Genomic DNA, 24288 nt, shown 5'->3' with positions numbered 1-24288 from the left:
GGAAGACTGATGGAGCATCGCCTGGAGGCTTGCAGGTAAGCACAGCTCTCTGACACACACATACACTTTATATCACACAGGCCCCACTCAATGCTTTTCCAACACTACAAGGGAGGTCACTTCTTATGGGGAATAATACACATAGAGCCATCCTATCATTAAGATATGTGACTAGTTTGCCAGATGCAGCGCATAACCTTAGGCATGTCCCCTGTGACCCCCCAGAAAAAACCTGCTAAGAACCAAGTTCCGCAAGTTTTCCCCTCACTTACCTGCTCCATGCCGCAGGACTTTGCCAAGCAAGAGGCCCAATCTTCCCCCATCTCCGTGGGGATGTCTAGACCTTCAGGCCCTGGATTCCTATGAAGGATCCACTGTCCTGGGCCCATATAGCACCCTGGCAACAGAAACATTAGGCCCCCAAAGGTTTCTAAGTTCTGGGCCCAGGGTCCAGCTCTCTAAAAAGAAAAGCATTATGGGCTATACCCCAAGGGTTTGGGGCCCGGTTACTGACCACTTTAGCGCTGAGGCCTTTGGACAGAACCGGTTAGCTCACCTAATCCCAAGGATGCGGAGGCAAGCTAAACCATGACCAACACCTAAGACACTGGAGGGGAATTTTTTGGAAGAGTTGGGGGGATTATTGCGGTGCGATGAAGAAAACCAGACAAAGTATGTATGTATATATAAAAATATATAAAAAAGGTTTATTCATTCAATTTTTACAAAATATAGTAATTCAATATACAGATAGTGCATAAATTATTTTGTGGGAGCAAGATCTAGAAATAATTTTTTCGATCAGGTCGACCCTACTAGTTTCGCCTCTTGGCTTCTTCAGGGGAATTAGGACAAGATCGTCTCTCTAGATTACTCTAAAGAGATGAAAAAGAATAAAACAATTTTAACATATGCATACAATATAAGCTCTAAAAGAACTTTGATTATATATGTTCAACAAAACATGTCATGTATATAGAGTACAAACAAAAGTTTGGCTGGGATCTCTGGCGGGGCAAGAGAAACCAAAGTTCATAGGAGCAAATGCGCATATATCCACAGCCTGGTAGCAGCCAATGCTGTTCAGCCCATGAGAGGGGGCTGGCAGCAAAATTCCATAGGTAGGAGAAATAAAACCTACCCTAGCTTCATGCACAGCCAGTCAAGGAAAAACCCCCTCAGGGTGGATATTGAAATCCAAGTTCAACTGACAGGACTTAGAAATACAGAAGAAAAATAATCTATGTTAGAATATGTGTTATTAAATTATGATCTGTTTCAACTAATTAAACAAATCCATAATAGAGTCAATAGGGTTAATATATGTAAAACAGCCATACCTTGAAGCGTAATAAAATCAAGGTGAATACAGGGGAATTAAGTAAGACAATAACATGGGCACTGAAGAGCCTCAATTCATCTGAGAAAAAAAAAAAAAAAAAGTGTTTGAATAGATTTAGTATACTTCATAAAGTTAGTGAGAACATGGGTAACTAAATTATTAAGTGTAAGCAAGGGGTCAACTTACATGGAGTATTTAACTAGATGAACAGTCTGAGTGCAAGCAAACATCAGCTGGTGATAGAAAGTCAAAGGATAGTCGTTTGCAGCAAAAATCAAGGACCAGTCAATTGCAGCTGAAAAGTCCACAGATAATCTCCTTTAAAAAGGGTCGAAAATGAATGAAAATAAATGAAAAAGTGAAGGTTTAGCCATAAGTATTCAAACCTTACACAGAGGAGACAATAGTGAGGAGAGTGAATGGTTGCAGGATGGAAACTTACCTATCTTTAAGAGGAATAAAGACATCTGTCAGTACCCTGTTGGTAGCAGACAGATAATGATCATATCATGCTATATATAGCCTGTTGGGGAGGCGGGTGCATCGCGATTGGATCTCAGAGGTCACATGGTCGCTGAGATGCCTACAATTCCCACACTCCTTAGCGCTGAAGCAGCCGTGTCATATGATGACACCGGCCAATCAGCAGAGCCGCACTCTGGAGAAAAAGGAAAAAAGGAAGGAAACGTATGAGTGCAGAGGGGAGGAACACAGAGCACTAAAAGAGAGCGATTGCCAGCCAGCAGCACCAAAACAGTCACACATACACAGAGCGGCGTGGACCATGACTGCAAGCTGACTGATCAAGGCAAACCAAGCAATCAAACATGAAAGCAAAAGCAGTAGATCATATATTGTAGAAGTCAAAATATAATAAAGAATTAAGACAAACAAATAATCACTAATAAGAAGGGGAGAGAGACCCTGAACAGGGATGTGAATGGGCTGATGTATGGAAAAGGGCTGTAGTGGCTTATTGGGAAGGATGCGCATTACCTCCAGAACTAATTCGGGCTCAAGCTAGTCCCACATATAGGTGAACCCAGAAAGGAAAAATTGCCAAGCCAGAGACCCAAGCCAAAGTAAAAAATTATATACAACATATTTACCAATAAAATGAAAAATGTAGGGTTTACACTATATGTACAAACATATGTATTCAGTATATTTCAATACATACAATCAAAAATCGACAACATTATTATTGATTCATAAATTATACATCAATATTCAAAGGAAGTAAATGTGGTTGTTATAATGATATATAGCAATATATAACACATTATTGCCCCCATCATAAATGGGAGCAGGTGGGTTGATTTTAGCCAGTGCCGGAACTTGCCCACTAGGTGGAATATGGGGCAAAGAGTTTGGTGGTCAAAGTAGAATACATGTAGGACCTGCTGGAGAGTGGCAATAGAGCAGGATGTAATGAGGAGGGAGGAAATGACCAGACCATAACACCTTTCTTAGATGGAATAACGTAGAGGCCACACCATTTTATTTAATAATAATAGAATTTCTTATAAATATTTCTTTCACAGAAAGGGCTTGAAACTGATATATTCGTTCAACCCCGGAAATTTAGTGGCATCTAACTGATGTATCCATTTGGTTTCAAGTTGGAGTAAGGTCTGGTCAATTCCTCCACCTCGAACATGTATAGGAACATGCTCCAGGGCTGAGAAACTTACAGCGTTAAGATCAAAGTCATGTAGGCAACCTACATGTCTATTTAAAGCAGTGGTCATTAGACGCTTATATAGAGGGTTGACATGGTCTCTAATGCGTTTAAAAAACGGTCTCTTGGTCTTGCCAACATAGAAACATCCACATTGGCAAGATGCCAAGTAGACGACGCCCACCGATTGACAGGTGACACGGAACTTTAGTTTGTGAATGCGACCGTTGGGTAAAAGAGTGACGTCATTGGTATATATAAACCGACAAATGTCACAGTTACCACAAGAAAAAGTACCTTTAATAGTAGATGTCTCACATTCCTTTCTGGTGTGGTGACTTTGGACAAGGCGATCCCTCAGTGAGGGAGTCCGTTTAAATGTGATTTCAGGATATGGTTTTATATATTTTGATATCGTATTGTCGGCTAGAAGTAGGGGCCATAATTTTTTAAAAATCTGTCGCATTTGAATATGCTGTTGCGAAAATTTGGTCACTATTCTGATAGAGTCAGTTTTATTAGGTTGTTTGTTGGCATTTGAATAAATAAGATTAGATCGGTCTAGTCTGATCACCTTGTTGAATGATCTTTTGAGCAAGGATCGACTGTAGCCCCTGGAGAGTAATCTACAGTATAGATCATTAGCTGCAGCGTGGAAATCTGTGTCTCTGGTGCAGTTTCTTTTGAGCCTCAGGAACTGGCTGTAAGGAATGCTATCCAAGAGTGGTTCAGGGTGGGCACTGGTCGCGTGCAAAACAGTGTTGCCCGCAGACGGCTTGCGATACAGTGATGTATGCAAGCGACCCATACGGTCAACATGGATACGCAGATCCAGGAAACTTACATCAGTTTGGCTACATTCCATGGTGAACTTTAGGTTGAAGGTGTTAATAGCCAATAATTGCATAAGGAGTGTGAGTTCCTCCCTAGAGCCATACCACAAAATCAGTATGTCGTCTATATATCTGTACCATTTAATGGCCTTAGACAACAGTTTTGACAGACATATGTTCGAAAAGTTCTCCCACCCCCCCAGATACAGGTTAGCGTAGCTGGGGGCACACTTGGTCCCCATAGCCACTCCCTGTATCTGGAGGAAGTGGGAGGAGTCGAACATAAATACATTTCTTGTTAAGATAAACTTCAAAAGTTTCAGGACAAAAGCATTGTAGGGATCAGAGTTTAGGCCACGTGCCTGTAATTCTATGGATATAATTTCAAGGCCTTTGGAGTGTGGTATACAGTTATACAGACTCTCCACGTCGAGGGCCACCAGCCAAGATCCAGGTGGAATGGACTTACCATCCAGAGTTTGGAGCAGGTGGATGGTGTCCTTTACATAAGAGGGAAGAGACGTAACATGTGGTAACAAATATCTGTCCACCAAGGTGCTGGCTTTTTCTGTTAAACCGTTGCATCCCGAAACGATCGGTCGACCTGGGGGATGTTCTAAAGATTTATGAACTTTTGGTAGTGCATAGAATGTAGGGATTTTGGATTCCCTCACGTTCAAAAAATTCCAGGTATTTAAATCGATCGTGCCTTTTTGATAGGCTTCAAAAATCAGTTCATAGTACTCCTTATTGAAGTTTTCTATTAAAGTCTTAGAGATCGGTCTGTACCAGTCTTTGTTGCCAAGGATGTCGAGGCACATGGACTCATATGCCCCGACATCCATGACAACGACGTTTCCGCCTTTATCGGCTGGCTTTATGATCAATCCGGGATGGTTTTGCAAGTCAGACACAGCTTTCAACAGAGCAGGGGACAAGTTTTTATCAACCCTCCTGTTCAAGTCCATAAGTTGAATTTCATTTGTCACTTGTTGAACAAAAGCCCAAAGGTTGGGATTCATCTGTAAAGATGGAAAAGATCTCGATTTGGGCTTGTATGAAGCCGGGGGAGGGAAGGTCACACCAGAGACGACCAGACCAACAGATCTTGGTGTGGTATCATCTCCAGTCTGACCCTCCTCCCATAGACACATCAGGTCATCCATTGCCTGGAGTTCCCGATCAGTGTAATCCATCAATGAAAAATCAATGCCGTCTGATTGTTTCGGTTTATCATAAAGAACCTTAAATAGTAAGCGTCGAGCAAATAAATGTGTGTCTTTTATCAGCTGAAATTTGTCCATATCAGCTGATGGGCAAAAAGTTAGTCCAAGGCCAAGTACATGGATTTGTTCAGTGGTCAGGTTTTCACTTGAAAGGTTGATTACCTCTAGTCCTGAAGTGCCAACATTGGAGCTTGAGGAGTAGGTGTTGGGTTTTGTTCCTGATTTTTCCCTAAAAAAATGGGAGCAATCTTGGGATCGATTAACTGTGTGTTAGATGGAAACATTGTAGGAATGAGAGGTTCGCTTACCCGTCGTATGATGGACGAGGATAGAGCGGAGGGGATAGAGGGGATAATCCCAACTGATGGTAGTAGTGTGGGGTTAGAGGCCTTAACCGCGATGGATGGTCTACCCTGTAATGGGGTGGACGAGTGCGTATTTAGTGGAATATTGTGAGTTGTTTGTGACTTACGGTTACCGGGCGGGCCGAAAGTGCGATGTAGTGATTCCAGTGACGCAGCAGTGCGATCTCCCTTTCGTCTCTTAGGAAGTCTATCCTGTGAAAAGTCATGATACGTGGTTGAGGTACTTGGAGAGACAGAGACAGAAGCAGAACCTGTATTTGGTATATTGTTTTGAGTTTTAGGACCCTCAAAATTTGAGGGTTTAGTATACTTAGAGGGTGTAGCCTGGTTCCACTTATAGGCATAACCATTTTCATGAGCTTGTTTATCTCGTTGGAACTTTCCTTCTTTAGTACTAATGATACTCAGTGTGTACTCCTCAAGGTATGCCCTCAGATGTTTGTCACGAGAGACAAACCTGGGGGAGACCGAAGCAAGTACACAATCAGAGTACCAATTACCAATTTGGACATCTATTTCCTCCAATTCACTTTCATATTGTTTACACAATATACTAATCATTTCCTGAGAACAAGTTTGTAAATTATGCTCCCATGACTGCTTCAAGGAATCATTGATTTTACGTACGTTAGGGAAAATTTGGATTCGTAGACCCCAAGGGACCACATGATTTTCCATGTATTTTTCAAAATAGGCTTTATGCCAATAGATTCTGGCCTTCTTTTCCAAAAGGCATTGTAGTCGCATGAAGATTTTATCTAAGTCCTCATCCGACATTTTGGCCTCTTTCTGGGAGGACTGGATTCTGGACATCAAATCCTCCCAGGCTGCCCCACAGAAGTCGGCCATGTTTAACGATGTACACCAATACCGGTATTTAGGCTACTATCAACCAACTATATTAAATAAATCGTTATTTTGTGTATCTACAGTTATAGAAATATCAGTTCTTACAAAAAGTACCAAAACATTTTTTTTTTTTTAGGAAAATATCACAATTCTTATAAAGAAAAAAGGGGAAAGACAAAGAAAAAATAACACAGTTTGTCTGGTTTATTATAAGGACTGTCGACCACGGATTGGACGGTGAATTGAAACACCTAAATACGTGGTAGATTGGGGGGTATGTGATCGAGAGTCCTAAAAAAGGATACAGCACCTCATCCCAAAATAGATTCAAAGGAGGGGAATTTTTTGGAAGAGTTGGGGGGATTATTGTGGTGCGATGAAGAAAATTCCCCTGAAGAAGCCAGGGTCGACCTGATCGAAAAAAAAATTTCTAGATCTTGCTCCCACAAAATAATTTATGCACTATCTGTATATTGAATTACTATATTTTGTAAAAATTGAATGAATAAACCTTTTTTTATATATTTTTATATATACATACATACTTTGTCTGGTTTTCTTCATCGCACCGCAATAATCCCCCCAACTCTTCCAAAAAATTCCCCTCCTTTGAATCTATTTTGGGATGAGGTGCTGTATCCTTTTTTAGGACTCTCGATCACATACCCCCCGATCTACCTAAGACACTGGCGTAAAAACTGAGGTACTCCTCCTATGGGAGGGGGTTATATAGGGAGGGGCATTTCCTGTTTGAGATTGCCAGTGTCCATCACCTGAAGGTACTCCATATAACCCATATAGTAATGAATGCCGCTCTGTGTCCCGTGATGTAACGATAAAGAAAATGTCTAGGGGCTTTGGGCCTTGCGGAGAAGGAATTTTCATCACATTCCTTTAGAATTGGGGCAGCAACAGAGGCGGCGCGTAATGGGCTTGATGAGGAAACGGTCAAGCGGATAGGTAGGTGGGAGTCAAGGAGGTTTCGACTATATGTCAGGCCACAGCTGCTGGTGGGCTTAGAGTGAAATGGGTTGCATAAAAAAAAAAAAAAACGGGAGTGAAAATGACATGTTAACACCAATGGGATTGGGGCGATGTTAATGAGGGGGCGGTTTCCCGATGTGTATGGTTTGGTGATGTATATATTGCTTAATGTCTTTCAGGTACAGGACAGGGTTTGGTCTGGATACTGGGCCATTCCTTCGTACATTGGGGGGCTAGGAGAGCGGATGTGCGACCGGACGGTCGACAGCTGGGGGTCCAAAGACAGGAGGCATCTGTGCGTTGGATAGGTTTTCCTGGGATGCTGTGGAGCAGGACGGTTCCAGGAAGTGCACAGGTTTGCACGCCTGGACAGACCGCCTGATGTTCTGGTTCTCCATGTGGGGGGGAAATGATTTAGGGGTTAGGTCAATTCTGGATGTATTACGGGACATAAAGTTTGATTTTCTGCGCATACGCATGTCATTCCCGGACACAATTGTAGTTTGGTCGGACATGGTGGCAAGGACATCATGGAGGATGGCAAGGTCAGTGGAAGGGGTGAACAGAGCGTGGTGGAAGATTAACCACTTCCATACCAGGTACTTACGCAGCTTCCCGCCCAAGCCAATTTTCAGCTTTCAGCACTGTCGCACTTTGAATGGCAATTGCGCGGTCATGCTACACTGTACCCAAACAAAATTGGCGTCCTTTTTTCCCCACAAATAGAGCTTTCTTTTGGTGGTATTCGATCACCTCTGCGATTTTTTTTTTTGCGCAACAACTAAAAAAAGGCTGAAAATTTGGAAAAAAAAATACGTTTTTATTTTTTTCTGTTAATTTTTTTGTAAATAAGTTTTCTCTTTCAATTACGGGCACTGATATGGCGGCACTAATGGGCACCGATGAGATGGCACTGATGGACATCGATGAGGTAGTACTGACGGGCACAGATGAGGTGGCACTGATTGGCGGCGCTGGTATGCGACACTGATGGGCACACATAGGCGGCACTGATGGGCACACATAGGCGGCACTGATGGGCACACATAGGCGGCACTGATGGGCACACATAGGCGGCACTGATGGGCACACATAGGCGGCACTGATGGGCACACATAGGCGGCACTGGGCACTCATGGGCGGCACAGATGGGCACTCATAAGCGGCACAGATGGGCGGCACTGATGGATACTTATGGGTGGCACAGATGGGCACTGATAGGTGGGCACTGGGCATGGATGGGCACTGTGGGGTGGCACTGATGGACACTGGGGTGGCGCTGATGGACACTGGGGTGGCGCTGATGGACACTGGGGTGGCAGCACTTATTTTTGCCAGGTTGCCAGTCAGTGCCCATTTGTGGGCACTGACTGGCATCTTTTTTCTTTATGCTTTTTTTTTTAGACTTTTTTTTTAGACTTTTTTTTTAGACTTTTTTTTTTTTTTGCCTTTTTTTTTTTTTTTTGCCCACCCTGGTGCTCCAGGGTGGGCATCCCTGGTGCTCCAGGGTGGCGATCCGAGGGGGGGCTGCGCTGATAAACAATCAGCGCTAACCCCCCCTGTCAGGAGAGCCGCCGATCGGCTATCCTCTACTCGCGTCTGTCAGACGCGAGTGAGGAAGAGCCATCGACGGCTCTTCCTGTTTACATCGTGATCAGCCGTGGTTGGACACGGCTGATCACGTGGTAAAGAGTCTCCGCCGGAGGCTCTTTACCGAGATCGGAGATGCAGGGTGTCAGACTGACACCCCGCATCACCGATCGCCGCGATGCGCGCCCCCACGGGCGCGCGCGGCATGAAATCCTGCAGGACGTTCTAGAACGTCCTGTCAGGATTTCATAACCACTTCCCGGACGTAAATCGGCCATAGGCCGGGCGGGAAGTGGTTAATAGAGATGTGGGGAGGTTTGTAATTAGGAATGGGGGATTGGTAGTTAGGCACCCGGAGTTGGAGGTGGATACATGGAGATACTTGCGGGGTGATGGAGTTCACCTTACAGACATGGGTATCGATATGTGGGTGTTGGGCCTGCAGGATGGGGTACAGCGAGCCTTGAGGGTGTGGAGGTGCGCCCAAAGGTAAGGTGTTACCTTTGGGTGCTTGTGGCGGGTGTTGGACTTTGCAGGAGAAGGAATACCTCAAAGAGGATGCCAATACCTAGCGGTGGTATGGGTGTTGAAGGGGTGTTCTTTGCCAGTTTACCAAAGTGTAGCTGGAATGTTTGGTTAATGGGGGGCACTGCGGTCAGTGGTCGTCTCTGAGCCAGCTTGTCGGCTTGAGGCCTATGAGCAGAGGTTAGGTACCGCAGTGCCAAAATGTTATAAATGTTAAAGGTTACAAGATAGTGTTTTTTAGTGGTGCCTGCAAACTCCAGCGCTAGTTGTGGAGAGAACTGTTTACAGGAATATGTTGTTGTTCATTTGTTCTTTAATATTTAAAGTTAATTTAAAATAAAGGAGGCTGCTACGGACAGTTTTTACTCCAATTTACAAGTGGTGGTCTCGTTATTTATTAAAGGTTTAAAGGGGGAGTATAATTGGTGGGTCTTAGCAGCGAAAAGGGGATATCTGTTATACCATAGTCAAGTTTTTGCAGCTGTGAGAGCTCTAAAACACCTGAGACTGGAGACAGCCGGCTGATCATTCAGACACAAAGTAGTATATCCTGTCACTTGCCACACGTTGCAGATGGTCACTGCATGATGGTGATGCAGGACGGGCGGTGAGAGATGACATCATCTCTCTGCTCCCCTGCCAGCTCACTCACTGACTGCTACTAACCCCCCCCCCCCCCCACCGGGCTGCGAGTGTTCTGTCTCACAGGCAGCGGCGCCTCACTCGCTGACTGCCCCCCCAAGCTGCGAGTGTTCTTCCCGCCCCCACTAGCGGCAGCGGCACCAGGCTGCTCGCAGGCAGCGGTGCCTGACTGCTCCCCCCTGGGCTGCAAATGTCCACTCCTCACAGGCAGTGGCGCTGGGCTCCTTACAGACAGCGGAGCGGCGGAACGAGCTGGCTGATGGGCGGCACTTTGCCGCCCCCCTAAAAGTGCCGCTTGGTACCATGGTACCATCCGATCCTATCACAGGGCCGGCCCTGCACCCCCTGCACCAGGGACGGCCACGGAACTCGTGCCACTGACAGCCAGCTAACCCTAACCCCCCCCCCCATGTCCATCACTTACTATGTGACGGACGGGCTGGCTGTGTCCTCCTCTCCTCGCTGGCTGTGTCCTCCGGGCATCGGTGGGTCCAGCTCCAGTATCTCCTCTTCCACAACACTAGGCATCTCCTGGTGCTTTGGCCAATCAGGAAACATGTCTCACTGACCTGCCCCCTGATTGGCGGGGAGGCACTGTAGTTTAAAAACAGTGAAAATTAATTCGCTATGGTCACACAATTGGGTGGAATTGGGGTGCACTCTTTGCACCCCAAGCCCACCCTATTTTGAAGCCTATTAGTGTTAAAACACTCCCTCGCCCACCCCTGCAATAGAAATCCATATGTCCGGCACATGCATTAGGGAGCTGCGGAGGTGTTAGTGAGGGGCAATGCCTGAGCACCCACAATGCACAGGCAGCCACTGATAGGTGCTTATATCTAATGTTTTCCATAGCTATACCTGCAAAAGGGGCCAGCCTGAAGTCATTTTAGGTTTTTAAAATATGTCAGTATATTAAAAGACATTTTTGGATTCAACTAAACTGTGATCTCTGCTTTTTGATTGCAGTGGGATTTGTTGCAGTGCGAACATCTCAAGGTGAGAACTGGTCTATAGGAGTTATAAATAATAAAAATTAATGTGCACCAATCTCCTCTAAAAGGTGTCCGTGGATTTACAGCTAAATTTATTCTGTATTTGAGCATTTTTCGGCAAACTACACTTGGGGTTCTAAAAAAATTTGGTGACGCAAATGTAATGCATGTTTTGCTGCATTTCTGCACAAATTCCCAGAACACGAAGGTGTGAATGAGGTCATAGATTTATCAAAACTTTGTAACATAAAGACAAACCTTAACAATCTATTTGATTTGTATCCAGTCTGGAGTGTCCTTACACTACATAAATATTGGTAGATCTAAAGGAAATTGTCGAATCAGACTGTATAGTGTGTAGTTAGCTTTAGCTATACAAATAACTACATAGTGCAAACGCCTTTCTGATAAGATCATTTAGGTAATTCCTCATATTACATGTGTAGCGCCCTGCTCCTGTTGATTAGGTGCTATTTTTTAAATTTAGTTATCTGAGCTGTAGTTTAGATCAAATTTTCATGCCAAATTATGGGTCTCTGTTCCAGCTCGGCTGTGTCAGTGGCGTAGCGTGGGTTGTGAGCACCCGGGGCAAGGCAGGAAATTTGGGCCCCAACCTGCACACTTAGACACTCCCAGAGTCCCTGACCAACCTGATTACTTTACTGACCATTACACACTACACTGTTCACTGCACTACACTATCCACTACTAAAAACTGAGAACTACACTGACCACTATACTGTCCACCATACTACACTGACCACTGTACTATACTGTCCACTACACTGACCACCATTCTACACTGATCACCATACTACACTACACTGAAAAATGGGGGGAACTAATGCGCAAATCAAACTAACCAAAGCATGGAGATCGAAATAAATAACATAAATAAATAAAAGGATCTACTTAAGCAGCAGCCACGACTAATAGTGTTCACACACTGGTAGTAATTTAAAGTAGGGGGGTGTAATGGCGCTTGCTAGAATTAAATAAGAACTATCTAAAAATTGATCAAAGAAATAATCATGTAGGAGTATCCAAAAGTATCTGTAATTATATAATATATATGTTCCACTTCAAGTCAAACCCGCCCAGCATCAATCAATTGATGTAGAGGGTAAAGAGAGTGGAATATTAATAATAAAAAACTGTTGAGTAGACAAACGTGCCACCAAGAGCACCGTGCTACCAGAAAATAATCATAAATATATTGAGGAATAAAAAATATAAAAATAGTAGCGTTGAACAAAAAAATATATGTATAATGTGAATAAAAATTCCTAAAATAATGCTACATCAATATAAAGTGCAATGTGCAAAAAAATATAATAATATTCAGTGAATCCTTTCTGAAATCCAGTGATCAAAATCTAAAAATAAAATTAAATTCATGCATCAGTGAAAACAAATCCAATCCAAAAAATTGCAGTGAAAAAATATGTGTCCCATACAATAAATCCCTCAAGGGATTAAAATCAAATATAGTGTCAGAAAATTAAAACATGCCAAAGTGACAAGTGCACAGTTGTGCAAATATAACAAAGTCCAAAGTTCAAAATATATTTCTTTAAAACTTCAATCGCTGATTTCCAGAGTGTATTATGTGCTCCACCAACAATCCATAAATTGATGATTCAGTGCATCAAAATGAACATGCACATGTGCTTGCAAAGAAAATAATAGATGCCAATCGTCTCTCAGTGCAAATGTGAGATAAGCGTTTCCACCAGCCCCTTACCTTAGTAAGGCTTTAATATAGCCTAATGTAGTTCTGTTAAGGATGGGATATACCTCACACAGTCAGCCTGCTGCACCAAATCCCGCACCTGAACGCTCGAAGATCCCAGCGCTGACACTCAAATAAAGAACAGGAAGGCTCCCATAGCATAAAAACCTTTTACAATTTATTCGTAAAAAACAAAGAATACACTCACAAACATAGATGAGTCATCAGCATGTGTAGTACAAGAGTGTCTCCGCTCTGCGGCCGCGAGCGGATGACGTCACCAACAGCTCTCCGGAATCCTCACGCGTATCGTGACAGCACGTCACTTAATCATAGGATAGAGAGCCGCTGGTGCGGGGGTGACTTATATAGTGCCGCGCTGACATGGTAATAACACAGCGGGCAAGGCATAACAATTTTCATACAATCGGCAATGTGCTATAGTAACTCTATAATAAATACTGAATAGCCAATCAGATACTTTTCTTGGCTCCCTCTAGTAGTATTAAGCAAAACGTCCAGATGTATCATATCATCCAAATGGCAGATAAAAGGGTAACTATCCCCCTGCTGGATGCCGGAGATATTACATAAGACCAATTAAAATGGAATAAGATATAGATTGAGGGGTCTCAAGGATTCCCCACAAACCCTGAAACTCCAATGAAAAAATGTGGGCAGGGAGGACTATATCGGTACTGTGTGTATAGGTTCAGAAACCTGAGTAATTCATATTGGATAAGTTTAAGAAAAATTTATTTACATATAAACATCAAAACAAAAATAAAAACTACATCACATTAAAACACATTACAAAAATACAAAGGTCACCGGTTGTGCAATCCCATTTTTTAGCAAAAAAGGTGGGGGTATCGGTAAAGAAATTGGAATCATGAGACCAACAGTCTCTAGTCTCGACTAGTTTCGCTTTCACTTCGTCAGGAGACGGTCTAAAATATAACATGAAACATATATCAGACATTAAAAACAGCACATCATTGTTTATCTAAGTCGGGGCTTTTTTTGTGTGGGAAAACACCCCGAAAAATAATATGATACGTAATGGGGGAATTTTGTCACATCATGTCTCCTACCTAGAGGCACAAAGTCCCTTGGCCCCAGAGAGAGGGTCCCAGACAAACGGTGAATGGATATCTCACACGTGGACCAAGACCAAGTCTTTGAAGCAGACCTGGATAATAAGAATGTATATCAGTGGTAGTAATGAATTGATTGCATATTTGAATCAGTGAATATAGTAAGTGCAAGGGGCTACTGAAAAGTGCAGTAGTGTGCACCGCTTGAGAGGAAGACATTATAGGAGTATTCCTCATAAGAGGAACTAGAGTCCAGAGGTGGAAAGGGAGGACAAAAGAAATTGAATGAAAGAAAGGAAGTATAAATGTGGGAGCACCCAGGGGAAGAAACAAAGCAACAGGAAGGGGGAGGGGGCCATAGAAAGTAAAGGTAAGGAGGAAGAAGCATATCACCAAAACCACCAAATATTAAGATGCACCAGGAGATAAAAGAGAGAGGCAGGGGAAAGTCCCCAAGATACAGAAACAAAACCATCACCCGGAGAGCCAGAAACATGCAGAAGATGCAGATAGGGGAAAGTATTCAGAAGAATAGCACATCCCAAATACCAACAAGTGACTACAAAGAGCCTATAATTAAACGTAGTGTTAATACCTGTGTGCCCAAACGGGCATGAAATACTAAAAAAGATATGGGTCCCAGGACATAGAAATCCCGTATGCAGAATGTGCAGATGCTCACAGTAATGGCCCAGTTAGAGTAGCCAGTACAAAAGGCTGGTGATATATCAGTCACCAGTCCATGGGGATGACCAAAAACGAGCCTGGTAAGACAATGATAGGAGGAAATCAGGATAATGACATGGATCACCATAGCACAGTATAGAGGTACAGATAACGATTGACCCGCAAACCATAAAGACTCACTTTTTATGTATATGATGATATACATATGTTCTGGGACCTGGCTCCGGTGCAACCTGCATCACTGGAGCCAGGTTTAAATACCCCCGATGTCTGTGTCACCACCTGGGAGACGCCATGGAGGAACGAGCGTGCCGACGTACAGGGGGCGGAGCTGCTGAGAGGCGCGGCCGTCTCCCGGGTCAAGGATTGGTCTATGCAGGGTAACCAAGCCGCGCAGTAAAGGACGTAGGTTGCGTCTGACAAGGGGAAGGGCCATGGGCGGTGTTTGCGTCTGACACGTAAGTAACCGTGTCAACACGGGGAGTGAGGAAGACAGCGTCACCGCCGCTGCCATGGTGACCGCCGGTGGGCGTCACCTGCAGGGCGTGTAGCTGTACATCAGCCTCTAATCCCTGGTCTGCCCTTACTGCAGCCCTGGGCTGAAGCCCCAGTGGATGCGGCCATGACTAAGGGCAAAATATAAAATTGAGTCCTAAGGTATACGTCTGCATTCATCCTCATCTATTGTGGGGAAATCATAACAGACGGGCCAAATTGAATGACCAGGCAAGTCAAAGCAAAGGGATTTTGTTGCAAACAGAACATCATTGGTACTGGAGCAGCCGATATCCACACATAGAGCGCATATGAATAAAGCCCATTAAAGGGGGAAAAAAAATTAAACGTGGAAAGTACATTAGTGATGAAAAAGTGCAGTGATAAATGCTGTGCTATGAATATTGCAACCCTGATAAATCAGGTGTGCTACGTGCAGAAAAAGGGGAAAGCTGGGGGACCAATCAAATGGGGTCCAGGGAACAATTAGGGCATGGAGACATGATCGACAACATAATACCTGATAATCAAATACATTAGTATATTTAAATATAATTTATAATATATACACATTGCAATTGACAGTTTATATAGCAGTACAAACAAATTCAGTATGTGAATATATATAGCAGCCTCCTGTGTAACAAGAGGCTGATCGCAAGACATTTTAAAACAGTGTATCTCTATCAAAATGGTGTCTGGGTGACACAGTTTGAAAGTTAAATAGGCATTCACAACGTGCCAGGAAACAAAGGTTTTTGTTTCCCATACCCCGGTAGGGGAAATTTGAAGAATCACTCCCACGTTTTGCCTATTAGGTGTCTAAGTCTGGGCAAGCCAAACAGTTGAATGAGCAAGGGGCCTCAATTTGACCATCTAGCATCTTATTGGGATGGATTCCCAGCCGGAATCCATTCTATTAAAGAAAGGGTTTAAATGAGTTTATTTCGTTGAGACCGGGGGATAGAAGTCGCCCCCAGTCGTTCGATCCAGAGGCATTCTCGCTGGAGTAGCGTTCTGTCTCTGTCCCCTCCTCGTGAATCCAGGGGTATCACCTCTAACACAAAAAAATTTACAACATAGGGATTGAATTTGTGATACAGCCCTATGTGTCGGCCAATAGTCGTGAGTTTACCGTTCGTTGAATGGTATATATGATCACCTATTCGTTGGCGTAATTCCCTTATAGTTTCCCTACATAAAATGCACGACACTCACATGTCATGAGATAGATGACTCCAGTGGTGCCACAGTCCACTGAGAAGCGTGGGGCAAATACCTCACCATTAGGCAAGGTATGTTTATGGCCCGGGAGGATCCAGGGACACCGGGAACAAGAACCACATATCGATGTACCTCTAGGTCCACCTGTTCTCAGTTTGGCCGGTTTGTAATGACTGCTTATCAGACGGCTTTTAAGGGCATTTGCCCTACGGAACACCAACTCAGGGGTTGCACGTACGTGTTTTTGGAGTATAGGGTGGTCACTCAACAAATGCCAATGTTTTCCAAGAATTGATCGCAATTGATCATGGTGTGCAGAGAATTTTGTAACCACTTTTGCAGTATAGGGTCTGGCTACCCGAGGTTGTTGAAATAATAAAGAAGATCTGGTTCGGGCCTTAGCCCTATTAAAGGCCCTTCTGAGGGTTGATCGAGTGTACCCTCTCGAGAGTAGGCGTTCACGTAGTGCATTTGCCTGTATACAGAAATCTGTCTCCAAGGTGCAGTTCCTCCGCAGGAGCAAGTATTGCGCAATGGTATACTTTGTATAAGGAAATGTGGGTGAGCGCTAGAAGCGTGTAAGAGGGTATTTCCCGCCGTGACTATCATACCATCTTCATTCTTGATAATTGTCAGATCCAAATAAGGGATGTGACATGTTGGAGGTAAATATCGTATTCCTCATTAGAAAAAATCTTACGTTCCCAAGCGCCCAAAAATAAATTAGCGTATGAGGGTGCACAGGAAGTGCCCATGGCCACTCCCTGGCTTTGTAAAAAATGCTGGGTTTTCAAATAAAAAATAATTCCTAGTGAGAATGAATGTCAGAAGTTTAAGGATGAATTCATTACGGGGCCATAATGTGCGTTCCTCCTCCATGAGGAAGGATCTGGCTGTCCGGACTCCCTGCTCGTGGGGGATGCTAGAGTACAAGGCCTCCACATCAATAGCCACGAGCAGGGAGTCCGGAGAGACCTGGATCCCCTCCAAATGGCACAAAAGATCTGAGGTATCGCGGATGTAAGATGGGAGGCTCTGCACATGAGAAATTAGAAAATAATCAACAAACTTACTTGCATGATCTGTCAATGAACCTATTCCAGAAACGATTGGACGACCGGGAGGTCGCACCAACTGTTTATGGGTTTTGGGCAGTGTGTAAAACGTGGGAGTTCGGGGATGTTTTGGAATCAGATAATTCAAAGTGTCTTGATCTATATGACCACCCCAGAAGGCTTCAGTACAGATGTCAATAAATTCATTGACATATAACTGAATATTGCTAGCTGGGATAGGCTGGTACCACGTTGTATTGTCCAGTACGTTATAACACATTGAAAGATACTGGTCATGCGTCATAATGACAATGTTACCGCCTTTGTCGGCCGGCTTCACAACAATGTCATTACGTTGCTGCAGTGAAGACAGAGCTTTTTGTTGGTTTGAGGTTAAATTAGGATGGAAAGATTGCCATCGACTTCGCTTAAGATCTTTAATGGTCTGTTGTAAGAATGCCCAAATGGCCGGACAGGTCATTAAGTCGGGAAATTTACGGGAACTGGGTTTAAATTTTCTCAATTTATTAGGGCCGCAGGGAAGCGTCCCAATGGACACATCAGGGGGTGCACCGTTGACTCCAACGCCACCACCATCCGGAGATGTCAGGGGGTCATCGGTGCATCCCTCGTCATAAAGCAACATTAAGTCCCATAACGCCCTAAATTCTTTCATCGTAAAGTCCTTGGTGCGTTCGGACAATTCACGCTCCAATGCTAAGTTCTGACGATCTTTGTCGAAAATAAATTTAAAAGTTAAATTGCGGGCGAAAAGATAAAGGTCTTTAATGGTCTCCGTTACATGTATGGGGTCAGTAGGACAAAAGCCCAGGCCCAATTGTAAAACTGATATTTCATCAGTGGACAAGATGGTCGGTGTCAGGTTGATAATATTTAGATTGGTTGAGATAGATGTTGGTTGGGGAGAGGTGTGGCCGGCAGGGGGGTGGTCAGAGACCCCTTGCGTACAAATGTGTCTATCTTCAGTTGTTTGGTCAGATCTAAAAAATCTAGGTCCAATAGGGCCTTTTTGGGATTGACTGCAACGGAGCTTAATACCTTTGGGATTACATGATGTAGTGTCGTCACTGGAGTGGTCGTCCCTGCAGTCGCATTGGCCTCAGGTGAAGGTTCGCCTGGTGTATGGGCAGACTGATGTGATGTGGACATTCTTTTACCTTTCCTAGGTGCAGTCGGTGGAGTACCTCCTGTTTTTCATTGACGTTTACGGGTGGCATTAGTCAATGCTGATCCCTGCAGTCGTGTACCTACATTGGAGGACCGGGATGAAGAGACAGAAGAGTCAGATTCAGAATTGGCAGTCATATGTCTGGGCGGAGGTTGCCCTCTTGGGGGTCCTCTACGGCCAGATGGGCGGTCTGCCCATTTATAAGCGTAGCCTTCAGAGAAGGCCAGCTTATCTTTCACAAATTTTGCTTGTTTTTTGATGATGATATCCTTATTCAGTTCTTCCAATCGTACCCTGACCTCCTTCCATTTGTCCGGAAATGAGGTAACATCCATTACATGTTGGTACTGGACACTGAGACGTTCAATCTCACCGTCGAGTAGCACCATGTCGAGTATGTATTGATTAATTAAAGTTTTCATGAGATCTAGACTGCACTGAGTCAGAACTTTTTCCCAAGTCGATTTAAAGGTTGGGGATGGATCTTTAGTAGTTGGAAATAATTGGACTCTGAGTCCCATTGGACACACCTCCTCCCGAATGTACTGTCTAAAATATTCAGTAAAACATTGGCATACTGAATATTTTAGACAGTATGCAATATTCAGTTATATGTCAATGAATTTATTGACATCTGTACTGAAGCCTTCTGGGGTGGTCATATAGATCAAGACACTTTGAATTATCTGATTCCAAAACATCCCCGAACTCCCACGTTTTACACACTGCCCAAAACCCATAAACAGTTGGTGCGACCTCCCGGTCGTCCAATCGTTTCTGGAATAGGTTCATTGACAGATCATGCAAGTAAGTTTGTTGATTATTTTCTAATTTCTCATGTGCAGAGCCTCCCATCTTACACCGCGATACCTCAGATCTTTTGTGCCATTTGGAGGGGATCCAGGTCTCTCCGGACTCCCTGCTCATGGCTATTGATGTGGAGGCCTTGTACTCTAGCATCCCCCACGAGCAGGGAGTCCGGACAGCCAGATCCTTCCTCATGGAGGAGGAACGCACATTGTGGCCCCGTAATGAATTCATCCTTAAACTTCTGACATTCATTCTCACTAGGAATTATTTTTTATTTGAAAACCAGCATTTTTTACAAAGCCAGGGAGTGGCCATGGGCACTTCCTGTGCACCCTCATACGCTAATTTATTTTTGGGCGCTTGGGAATGTAAGATTTTTTCTAATGAGAAATACGATATTTACCTCCAACATGTCACATGTTGGTATCGTTTCATAGACGATGTTTTCATGATCTGGACAGGACCTAGTCAATTATTACAGGAATTTATTAATCTACTCAATCAAAATACTGACAACTTGTTTTTTACGTATACATTTGATGATTCTCAGATCCCTTATTTGGATCTGACAATCATCAAGAATGAAGATGGTATGATAGTCACGGATTTATTCCGCAAGCCAACGGCGGGAAATACCCTCTTACACGCTTCTAGCGCTCACCCACATTCCCTTATACAAAGTATACCATACGCGCAATACTTGCGCCTGCGGAGGAACTGCACCTTGGAGACAGATTTCTGTATTCAGGCAAATGCACTACGTGAACGCCTACTCTCGAGAGGGTACACTCGATCAACCCTCAGAAGGGCCTTTAATAGGGCTAAGGCCCGAACCAGATCTTCTTTATTATTTCAACAACCTCGGGTAGCCAGACCCTATACTGCAAAAGTGGTTACAAAATTCTCTGCACACCATGATCAATTGCGATCAATTCTTGGAAAACATTGGCATTTGTTGAGTGACCACCCTATACTCCATAAACACGTACGTGCAACCCCTGAGTTGGTGTTCCGTAGGGCAAATGCCCTTAAAAGCCGTCTGACAAGCAGTCATTACAAACCGGCCAAACTGAGAACAGGTGGACCTAGAGGTACATCGATATGTGGTTCTTGTTCCCTGTGTCCCTGGATCCTCCCGGGCCATAAACATACCTTGCCTAATGGTGAGGTATTTGCCCCACGCTTCTCAGTGGACTGTGGCACCACTGGAGTCATCTATCTCATGACATGTGAGTGTCGTGCATTTTATGTAGGGAAAACTATAAGGGAATTACGCCAACGAATAGGCGATCATATATACCATTCAACGAACGGTAAACTCACGACTATTGGCCGACACATAGGGCTGTATCACAAATTCAATCCCTATGTTGTAAAGTTTTTTGTGTTAGAGGTGATACCCCTGGATTCACGAGGAGGGGACAGAGACAGAACGCTACTCCAGCGAGAATGCCTCTGGATCGAACGACTGGGGGCGACTGTATCCCCCGGTCTCAACGAAATGAACTCGTTTAAACCCTTTCTTTAATAGAATGGATTTCGGCTGGGAATCCATCCCAATAAGATGCTAGATGGTCAAATTGAGGCCCCTTGCTCATTCAACTGTTTGGCTTGCCCAGACTTAGACACCTAATAGGCAAAACGTGGGAGTGATTCTTCAAATTTCCCCTACCGGGGTATAGGAAACAAAAACCTTTGTTTCCTGTCACGTTGTGAATGCCTATTTAACTTTCAAACTGTGTCACCCAGACACCATTTTGATAGAGATACACTGTTTTGAAATGTCTTGCGATCAGCCTCTTGTAACACAGGAGGCTGCTATATATATTCACATACTGAATTTGTTTGTACTGCTATATAAACTGTCAATTGCAATGTGTATATATTATAAATTATATTTAAATATACTAATGTATTTGATTATCAGGTATTATGTTGTCGATCATGTCTCCATGCCCTAATTGTTCCCTGGACCCCATTTGATTGGTCCCCCAGCTTTCCCCTTTTTCTGCACGTAGCACACCTGATTTATCAGGGTTGCAATAATCATAGCACAGCATTTATCACTGCACTTTTTCATTACTAATGTTCTTTCCACTTTCCACGTTTAATTTTTTTTCCCCTTTAATGGGCTTTATTCATATGCGCTCTATGTGTGGATATCGGCTGCTCCAGTACCAATGATGTTCTGTTTGCAACAAAATCCCTTTGCTTTGACTTGCCTGGTCATTCAATTTGGCCCGTCTGTTATGATTTCCCCACAATAGATGAGGATGAATGCAGACGTATACCTTAGGACTCAATTTTATATTTTGCCCTTAGTCATGGCCGCATCCATTGGGGCTTCAGCCCAGGGCTGCAGTAAGGGCAGACCAGGGATTAGAGGCTGATGTACAGCTACACGCCCTGCAGGTGACACCCACCGGCGGTCACCATGGCAGCGGCGGTGAGGCTGTCTTCCCCCCCCCCCCGCGTCGACACGGTTACTTACGTGTCAGATGCAAACACCGCCCATGGCCCTTCCCCTTGTCAGACGCAACCTACGTCCTTTACTGCACGGCTTGGTTACCCTGCATAGACCAATCCTTGACCCGGGAGATGGCCGCGCCTCTCAGCAGCTCCGCCCCCTGTATGTCAGCACGCTCGTTCCTCCATGGCGTCTCCCAGGTGGTGACACAGACATCGGGGGTATTTAAACCTGGCTCCAGTGATGCAGGTTGCACCGGAGCCAGGTCCCAGGACATATGTATATCATCATATACATAAAAAGTGAGTCTTTATGGTTTGCGGGTCAATCGTTATCTGTACCTCTATACTGTGCTATGGTGATCCATGTCATTATCCTGATTTCCTCCTATCATTGTCTTACCAGGCTCGTTTTTGGTCATCCCCATGGACTGGTGACTGATATATCACCAGCCTTTTGTACTGGCTACTCTAACTGGGCCATTACTGTGAGCATCTGCACATTCTGCATACGGGATTTCCATGTCATGGGACCCATATCTTTTTTAGTATTTCATGCCCGTTTGGGCACACAGGTATTAACACTATGTTTAATTATAGGCTCTTTGTAGTCACTTGTTGGTATTTGGGATGTGCTATTCTTCTGAATACTTTCCCCTATCTGCATCTTCTGCATGTTTCTGGCTCTCCGGGTGATGGTTTTGTTTCTGTATCTTGGGGACTTTCCCCTGCCTCTCTCTTTTATCCCCTGGTGCATCTTAATATTTGGTGGTTTTGGTGATATGCTTCTTCCTCCTTACCTTTACTTTCTATGGCCCCCTCCCCCTTCCTGTTGCTTTGTTTCTTCCCCTGGGTGCTCCCACATTTATACTTCCTTTATTTCATTCAATTTCTTTTGTCCTCCCTTTCCACCTCTGGACTCTAGTTCCTTTTATGAGGAATACTCCTATAATGTCTTCCTCTCAAGCGGTGCACACTACTGCACTTTTCAGTAGCCCCTTGCACTTACTATATTCACTGATTCAAATATGCAATCAATTCTTTACTACCACTGATATACATTCTTATTATCCAGGTCTGCTTCAAAGACTTGGTCTTGGTCCACGTGTGAGATATCCATTCACTGTTTGTCTGGGACCCTCTCTCTGGGGCCAAGGGACTTTGTGCCTCTAGGTAGGAGACATGATGTGACAAAATTCCCCCATTACGTATCATATTATTTTTCGGGGTGTTTTCTCACACAAAAAAACCCCCGACTTAGATAAACAATGATGTGCTGTTTTTAATGTCTGATATATGTTTCATGTTATATTTTAGACCGTCTCCTGACGAAGTGAAAGCGAAACTAGTCGAGACTAGAGACTGTTGGTCTCATGATTCCAATTTCTTCACCGATACCCCACCTTTTTTGCTAAAAAATGGGATTGCACAACCGGTGACCTGATTGTGGTCAAGTTTGTATTTTTGTAATGTGTTTTAATGTGATGTAGTTTTTATTTTTGTTTTGATGTTTATATGTAAATACATTTTTCTTAAACTTATCCAATATGAATTACTCAGGTTTCTGAACCTATACACACACAGTACCGATATAGTCCTCCCTGCCCACATTTTTTCATTGGAGTTTCAGGGTTTGTGGGGAATCCTTGAGACCCCTCAATCTATATCTAAATACTAGGACGATGGTACACCCCCTATTATATTGTATGGTTTTAATGACAAAAGGTTTAATCATATTCTAAAAGGGAAAAAGGTTTGTACTATTAAAATAGACAATGGGATAATAAATATATTAATAATAAAATGCTCAGGCTAAGTGAATAGAATATTAATTCAATAAGAGATGACTAAATCTAAAATCCATGGAGATGAGGAATAATAATAATATTAATAATAATGAATGGCAATAATCAATAATCAAAGAAAATATAATGGGGAGCAATGGTAATTGTAAACCGCAATATATAGAATACCATAAGATCAGTAATTAATAACTCAATTAAAAACTGACACCCTACAAATAAAAGGAGGGGGAGGGTGGGATAAAAATACAAAAAATTGGATATAAAACAATTAAGATCAAATTCAACATTATGCCCATGCGGCGTCAGAGTGCACAATTCATGTATCCAGCGGGATTCCGCCTGACTGATCTTCTGTACCCTATTATCCCCCCTCCAATGGGGTTTGTATTTCTCTATGGCCCGTACCCTTAGTGAGGAGGGGTCTCTGTTATGGCAATGGTCATAATGACGAGATAGGCTATGCTTGGGGAACCCATTTTTTATATTTTGAGTATGCTCCCGAAGTCTTTTTCGAAGTTTCCTTTTTGTCCTTCCAACGTACTGAATTTTACATGGGCATTCTAAAAGATAAACTACCCCCTCCGTCTCACAGGAGATACAATCTTTTATCTTATATTCTTTCCCTGTAAAATTGGATTTGAAAGTTTCTTTTTTCTTTTTACTTTCTATGGTATGTCTACATGTAAAACATTTTTT

The 24288-nt window shown here is 43.6% G+C and overlaps 1 long non-coding RNA gene across 1 annotated transcript; it reads right to left on the bottom strand.

Annotated features, from left to right (window-relative positions):
- Window positions 1-773: 773 nt before the first annotated feature.
- LOC120909176 lies at window positions 774-1986 on the bottom strand. Its single transcript, XR_005741233.1, has 5 exons — window positions 1785-1986; window positions 1529-1660; window positions 1341-1420; window positions 1142-1216; window positions 774-875 (listed from the first exon to the last, which is right to left on the bottom strand). It is a non-coding gene; the product is annotated as an uncharacterized LOC120909176 (long non-coding RNA).
- Between the last annotated feature and the right edge of the window lie 22302 nt (window positions 1987-24288).

This window comes from Rana temporaria, chromosome 8 (genome assembly GCF_905171775.1).
Source record: "Rana temporaria chromosome 8, aRanTem1.1, whole genome shotgun sequence".
NCBI classification, from domain to species: domain Eukaryota; kingdom Metazoa; phylum Chordata; class Amphibia; order Anura; family Ranidae; genus Rana; species Rana temporaria.
The sequence above is the reverse complement of the archived record's forward strand: the minus strand, read 5'-3'. Positions and strand labels throughout refer to the sequence as shown.